The following is an 8,671-nucleotide window of genomic DNA, read 5'->3' as shown; positions in this document are numbered from 1 at the left end:
AGGCTATACTAATTTCAAATGCCACTAATTATCCCACTAAGTATAGCTGAATATTTTGACAACGACAGACAGCGTCAGACGTCCACCAACCTACAGATGACCTAATAAAATTCTCAGGAGGTCACTGGATGCGGACGGCTTCCAATATGTCGATCTGAAAATCTTTGGGTCCATGTTCAGCAGTGGACATCCTGCAGCTGATGATGAATTAGGCAATTGATTTGATTTTAATTTAATACTCTATTTTACGCCATATTACGATGAATGGTTGACCTTAGTGTGGCCGCCATCTAAGCAAGATGGTTGTTGTGTTTCAACTGTATATCTACGTTTTTGGTTGCGCGGGAACCAACTAATATAAATCAATGTTATGTATAATTGAAATGTGTCAGTCTATCCATTATTAAAAATTTATGTAGAGTCGAAAATGTTGTAAAAATTACTTACCGAACTGTGAAGTCTAAAATCTAATTAGAACTTACTAATCTGAATTCATTGTATTACGTCACTCTTGTATACAAGGCATTATGTACAATGCACAGATGACTTCACAATATATACAGACGTTAAAATTATCCATTTATTGTCCATTTGTATCAAAATATGGTAAAACGTGTATATATTTCAATTAGATAAATATTTTTTATTATAGTGTTCATTCAGTGTCATCTGTAGACCACGTCTTCGATAATGAATCGTGAGTAGTTGCAATACCAAAGTGTCGTGACGTGGTTCATGGATGATACCCTCGTTGGTAAAAGCGAAAAATAACTATTGAAATATATATGTATTTATAAAAAGTGAGTGTTCGTTAGCTTGTATTGTCTATATACTTTTTTAAGTGGATTTATTTTTTAAAATGTATTGAAGCAGTGTCGTAAATACAATATGGCTCCACGTTCAGAAACGGGAAAGCATAAAATACGAGTAGTTATTAATAATTAAACACTAGAAAATAGTCCTAGTGTGCACTATTCCAAATTAGAGTCAGGTCACATTCCCGCAGGTATAAGATTCATGCGTTTGTAAAATAAACCCACTTAATAAGGTAAATACTGTGTTGTATATCTTTGTAAATGACCAATGTATTTTTAAATCGGTCGTAGTTCACTATTTGGTATTCGTGTAGCAAGATGGACGTACACTCGGGCGTGTTAATCATGAATGCACTGCGTGATTGCAGCATTGAGATATAGTTTCATATCAAATCACACTGCCTATAATATCCTGTATAGTAAATGACTCGCACTGCCGGTTGTTGAATTTAATATGCAGTGGGGGCTGCCTGTTCAACTCTTACACCATGTTTTTATTGCTTTGAATGACGAACGAGCATGCCGTTCGTCTGATGGTAAGCGATACGACCGCCCATAAACAGTAGAAACACTATCCAACAATTTGAATTACAAAGTATTGTTTGGTATTCCACTGCACTCGCAATACTGAGACATGAGATGTTAAGTCTCATTATGTCCAGTAGTTACACTGGCTACAATATTCTTCATACAAGAACATAACAGTGACTACACACTGCTGCAGGCGGACTCTCCCATATAAGGGATCTTACCACCAGTAAAATAAATTGCTAACCAAATTTCGATACATTTGTCACTGTTACTTTACCTAATTCCCTACTAAACAAATACTATAAATAAATATGACAACGGGAAAATGTAAATAAAGCTCCACGCGGAAGTTGTACACCTACTAATCACAAAACGGTATCAAATGTATGTAATATGGTAACATTGTTTAAACACACGTGCTACTGTTTGCTCTTGTAAGATCTCAGACGGTACGCAAACAATACAACAGTACAGTAGTAATACCGCAGCTTCAAGTGTCTTATCTACTACTCTGAAATGTTAAGTACATTATTGTAAAAAGTATGTACGTACCGAGTCGGCACAGTAAATGGAGCATCTGATAAGAGATAATTAAAGTAGACAGCCAAAGGTTGAAGGAATTGTGACGAATTGGGATTGGCAAGGTCATAAGGCTTCCGAAAAACTGCACTTTAGAATTTAAATAATCAAGTAATATCTACTAATTGTAATGAATCATAATAATCTAAAATTGGTTAGTATCTTAATATGTCAGGGTTACCTTCAGATCATATACTCGAAAGTCTCCAATAGATTGAACCTTACCCTAACCTAATCTATTGCCTCACAAGAACAAATCGACTTTTAAAATGTTTAATAGAATCTTACGATATAAACAATACCATATCAAAATCAATCAATATAAATTGTTTTTTATAGAACATTTGCGCACCGCGTGTACGGCCATCTCTACCCAACTGTTTCTAATACATGTATCCACTTGTTACTGTGTACTTATATACCTTGTGACTGTATGTAGGTATGCGCGGCGCCGTACGCGCCGAGTGCTACGCGTTAGTGTTTTGTGTCGATGTTACTGTATATAAAACTTTAAGGATATGGAAAATATATGATAATTATTATGTTACACAATGTTGTGGTTTTATTTGATGTGTTTTGAGTGCGCAGAAATACTACAGCGTACCCATTGTTAATTTTTTTTATTGCTTTGAATGACGAGATAAGCTGGCCGAACGCCTGATGGTAAGCGATACGGCCGCCCATAAACAGTAGAAACATCATCCAACACCTTGAATTACAAAGTATTGTTTGGTATTCCACTGCGCTGGGCATCCTGAGGCATGAGGTGTCAAGTCTTATTATGTCCAGTAGTTACATTGGCGACAATGTCATTCAAACCGGAACACTACAGTGACTACATACTGCTGCTTGGCGGCAGAAATAGATATTGCGGTGGTTCCTACCCGGGCGGACTCTCACATGTGTGAGACCTACCACCGGTCTGCAGCGTCTCTAATTCTCACAAGTTAGACTTCGCCGAGTTTATATCTCGTAGGAGGAGACGGCGTTTGTCTCCATATATCTCGCATAGAGTCTATTATCGGAGAACAGGTGGTATGAGCAGGATTTTAAAATCTAGGATATTTAATCTAAAATTACGCGTTTTTATTTAATGCCAAGATAAGTAAGGATTTTCAGTATGTATTTGCTTTTTAATCGCAAAATTACATCATTCATTAAAATAAATGATAAACAGATTTTTTGATTAGCGTCCTAAGGCTTAAATGGTTCAGGACTTTGATTAGCCAACTCACGCTTAACTCCTTCATGAGTCACTCTGACTTAGATACACTATCATTAGTGTAGCAGGGCAGGCAGTAGTGCAGCGTGGGTTCTTGCCCACGAGGCGAACCCAAACTATGCCACCCAACTACCGGGCGAGAGCAAAAGAAAGATAAAATCATCACAATATTCTTGCGCGTCCCCTCACCACTAGTACTTGCAATAAAAGTAAAAAATAAAATAAGAATTTATTTTACGAATTTTACTGCCCCAATCACGTCGCTGACTGCATGTCCTGTCTTGAGAATCCGAGGACTTGCTGGCTCGAAGCCTGTGTCGGGAAACGAAATTTAAGTTTTCGGATTTCAAAATTGAAATATCAGTTTTTAATTAATATTTTTTGGCACAATGTCAGCAAAGGTGAAGTATGTGGTATCATTTAATAACGCAATGTCAAAATGACCCTGTATAATTGAAGAATATGTCGAATCTATGAGTGCAACGTACTTTATCTAGTCATCTAGTCGAGTGGTTAGATTGTGTCAATGATTAGAGGATCTATAGAAGATCTAGTTACAGGTTGAAGAGACCTACCTAACTATATATATCTAAAGTTAGTAGTAAATAAACAATATCCATATAATCTTGAATGGAATATAAATTTTAAATAATAAGTATCATTCGAAGCTCGACATGATCCAGGTATTGTGCAAGCTGTGTTATGTTCTGCGACCTTATTCTCTGCTCCACGTCATTTTGACAATACTTCACAAGCATGTAACCCACCGAGTCGCGTTTAAGACAACAGAAATTGGCAATAAAAAAATACCATTCCACGCTAATTTCACGTTGAAAGATAGGTAACACGGCCGTGTTACGAGTTTGCACTGTCATACAGAATTAGGCCCTTGGTATGAAGAACATAATGTCTATATGTCACCTGGTTGGTATTAAGCAGTTATTATGCACTATAATTACAGGTAGATTCAACACTCAACATCATGTATACATATAAAACGAAGTCGCCTTTTCTGTCTGTCTGTATGTCATCGATTTTCGCAAAATCTACTGAACGGATTTTTATGTAATTTAGTATGGAGGTAGCTAAAGACTCTGTGAAGGTTATAGGCTACTTTCTATTCCGAAAAAATATATAGCAGGATGTTTATCTCGGAAAACTTCCTCACGCAGGCGAAGCCCCGAGCAAAAGTTAGTTTTTATATAATCCTTTGCCATCCACAGACCCACTTACACATTAGCTGACTTTTCCTGCTTCAAATCTAATTTAAACGCGATATGTTAAGACATAAAGCCCTTGATTAGCAAAAATCATGTCTTCATTTGTACTTCATTCAATCAGCGCGTGGGGAAGACGGGATCTCCAAACGCACTCTACCGTAAATAAATTACAATTATAATCTATTTTGTTTCCATACTGATCCAGATAGCACATAATACCACTTATCAGATGATTACTTTAAAACCTTGCATTTTAATATTTTATAAATAATTACATGCTGGATAAAATAATTAAATCCTCATGAATTGAAAATTTGAAATGTACGTAGTATCTAAGTGGCGAATAGAGTCTGCGTATAGTTTTTTTTTTCCGGGGCAAACAGCATTTGCAACCACTGGTGTATTCAGATTTAGAGGAAACATCTCATACTGTTCATTATGATATTTAATTGTTAATGTGTCAGAATTATGTTTCGTTTAGCTCGCGTGGTTCAGAAAACACATAGGGCAGAGCATAGTTTATTAACGTAGTTTATGGCCTGCATACATATTTAAAATAAATATGTATGCGAGCTAAGAAGTTAAACTAACTTAGCTTAGTTTTCGCTCTTCAACCACCATAATATTACCGATCTTTAATGACTCAAACGAACTCTTATAATTAATGAGCTAATCAACAAAGATAATGACATATCTCCATTAACTTATCCCGCTTAGAGCTACGAACTCGAAGGCACAATCTGTTGTTATCAATTCTTAACAAGCTTAATATATAATCAATTGATTTATGTACTTTACGGATAACATAATAAGCGTGATTATGTACGAACCTAGATGTACGCAAATACAAAGGTAAAACAACGAGAAGTTTTCACATACCTTCAGAATTCTTATGAGGACCTCTAAGTTATGTAGATTTCTTGATATTTTATTCCACTCTTGAAGCGAGCAGTCAACTGTAGGTAAATACATACTTTCATTAATTATAATCTTTCCGTAAAATCAGGATCTCTTAGTTAGTAAAATTCTTTTGATATTGTCGATTTGCGGTGAATATTACCCTACTAAGTGATCCATTTTCTTGTTTGCTTACCAGCTTCATACTTTGGATAGGTTAAAAGGCTAGATGCGTGTCACAAACGATCGAACTCATATCCTCCTTGGCAGCATTCTCATCTACCTTGAGCCGTGACAACGTAATTCATATCAGACTGAAAGTGATAAGTGACGAAAAATCGACACACCGATATGGAATATTTCGTAAGATTAGCCACGATTGGTAAATATTAAGCAAAATTACTTAAATACTCTGAATAATTATTTAGATATAACTAGCTATACTTAACTGTTAAGGAAAACGTAACGGAGTTTGAAGTTACCTACATACCATGTAAATAAAATATCAACGAAAGATACGTTTAGGTACCTTCCTGTATCCATGAGCGAAACTAATTATTTTCTAGAGGAACTTGAGTCTAATACTTAAAAAAATATTATGGCAACAAGCATCTCCCTCTACGTACGCCTATGACTGTACCCATCACTAGTAAGTTTTGAAGGTTTTGCTGTATTTCTGATTGACCATATTAAAGCCAGTGCATTTCTGGGCAATATGGAATATCACAGCCAATGTACCAGCGAGTTGAGAGCAGTACAGTTCAATGTAATGTTTTGTAATCTGTAGTTTAGTTTACATTACCTTTACCACGGCTTGTTGTTAAAAAAAACCTGGAACTTATTCTATTTTCGCATAAATAAAAAGTATAACTCGAGTATCCGCGCCTACTCTCCATTTTTAAATTATCGAATCAGTTAATACAAAGTTGCAGAGCCGGATCATATGAGATATATTCAGATAAAGATGTATGATAACAATAGTGACATAAAAAATAATCGCGATGCGATTAGATATATAGATATTCTAAGAATGTGCTTGGTAATCCTAAATTTATCGATAAGGCGTACAATGTTTAATTTGTATGTTGACACGTCCAAAACTAGGCGGTCCGTAGGCTAGTTCTTGGTATAAAGGCTGTCAAAAAGCATGTCAACCGGTACTAAGGTGGACTAAGGCTTAAACCCTTGCAGTAGTGGCCCGTGCCCAGAGAAGTATAATAAACCGCTAATAATATTATTATTTATTAACTAGCTTTTGCTCGCGGCTCCGCCCGCGTTATAAAGTTTTTCAGGCTAAAGTATTCCGTTATAAAAGAAGTAGTTTCCCGGGAGCGTATGTTCTTCCCAGGGTCTCAAACTGTCTCCACACCAAATTTCATCTTAATACGTTGGATAGTTTTTGAGTTTAATACGTTCAGGCAGACAGATGTAGCGGGGGACTTTGTTTCATAATATATTTTTTAGAACTTTTTAAGAGGAAAAATCCGATGGGATTATAGGCGATATAATTTATGACGATAAATCATTGTTGCATAACTTTAACCGTTTACGCAGCGCACGCAACGGAAGCTCTCAAAACTAATAATTTTCCCCGTTTTTGCAACATGTTTCATAACTGCTCCGCTCCTATTGGTCATAGCGTGATGATATATAGCCTATAGCACTCCAGGAACAAAGGGCTATCCAACACAAAAAGATTTTTTCAGTTCAAACCGGTAGTTCCTGAGATTAGCCATTACTGCTCTGCTCCTATTGGTCATAGCGTGATGATATATAGCCTATAGCACTCCACAAATAAAGAGCTATGCAACACAAAACGAATTTTTCAGTTGAAACCAATAGTTCCTGAGATTAGCCATTACTGCTCCGCTCCTATTGGGTATAGCGTGATGATATATAGCCTATAGCACTCCACGAACAAAGGGCTATCCAACGCAAAAAGAATTTTTCAGTTTGGACCGGTAGTTCCTGAGATTAGCGCGTTCAAACAAACAAACAAACAAACTCTTCAGCTTTATATAATAGTATAGATTAGCATGATTATACCACCCTCTCGCTTGAATAACCATAATGGTAGATTTTCTTATACTTACGTGCACGGCAAAGAGACCCTGATGGTAAGTGGAATGGGGTTCAATCGCATGTCGACTGACGGAAGACCTTTACCTCTAGACAGTTGACATAATTATGCCGGCCTGACAACGTACATGGAACCGGATATACCCAGGCTGATCCGGAACGTGACACACTTACGTGGGCCACTATGGCGGGTTTTAACATCTTGTGTGTGATGGTCGCTATCCGGGCGGACATAAAATATATCCTACCACTTGTAAAATATGTAGATGAATTGAGATGGCAATAATTGTTGAGAAAAGGTCGCCTCCCTTTGAAGGGGATATGGTAAGCCGTTTGTCTTATTAAATAAGTCAACCCCAAAAGGGAAAAGTCAATAAAATTATTGTTGTTTTAATTATGAATTAATTTCCAGTCTCCAAGATTTTTTTATGTTAATTGGACTTAATATCTATTTTATGATAATTAGGTCACGTTAAATAATTCAATAGACAATAATGATTTCTTATGTTTACGCGAATGTTAGACATTGAAATTAAACTAATTTTCGGATTCTATCGCGGTGCTAGTATTTTTATTTTCTCCCGACGTTTCGAAGACTTTGCAGCCTTCATGGTCCCCCCCGTGACCATGAAGGCTGCAAAGTCTTCGAAACGTCGGGAGAAAATAAAATACTAGCACCGCGATAGAATCCGAAAATTAGTTTAATTTCAATGTCAATAGACAATAATTATCCTTCGGTCAGGGAATGCTAACTAGTTTTGTAACGGCAAATACGGCGAGGTCTTTGCGTGGAATCTTAGTCCCCATGTCAAACAAACATGGATTGTGGTAAATAGAATTATATTTAAGCGAAATTAAAATAAACACGACAACGTTTTGCAATTCACTATAATCTTCTTGACATTCAATGTTAAGTCTTATAATCATTATCATCATCCACATAAAGTACATTACTGAACATAGGCCTTTCCTAAAGGTTTTCAGACGGACCTTTCGAAGGCGGCCTGCATCCAACGCGTTTCTGCGACATTTATCAAGTCGTCTGTCCACTTTGCCAAGTCTTATATTGCTTCATATTAATCTGCATATTGTTGAAACAAGAACTGAACATTTGCACTGTTGCTTGGTGGCAGTAATAGACAACGTGGAGTTACATATACAGACTAAGTTTTGCCTACAGGACGTACCATTTCGTTACTTATAGTATCTAATTCATATTCAATTCGGTAGAAATATCCATCAAATCAGTTTATCTCATCATTATATGAATAGTTTGTACTTTTTAAACGCGTTGTTTTTCCCCATATGTTCCCTCCGGTTGCTCAATA

This window comes from Manduca sexta, chromosome 19, assembly GCF_014839805.1.
Source record: "Manduca sexta isolate Smith_Timp_Sample1 chromosome 19, JHU_Msex_v1.0, whole genome shotgun sequence".
Classification (NCBI taxonomy): domain Eukaryota; kingdom Metazoa; phylum Arthropoda; class Insecta; order Lepidoptera; family Sphingidae; genus Manduca; species Manduca sexta.
This window is presented reverse-complemented; position numbering follows the sequence as displayed.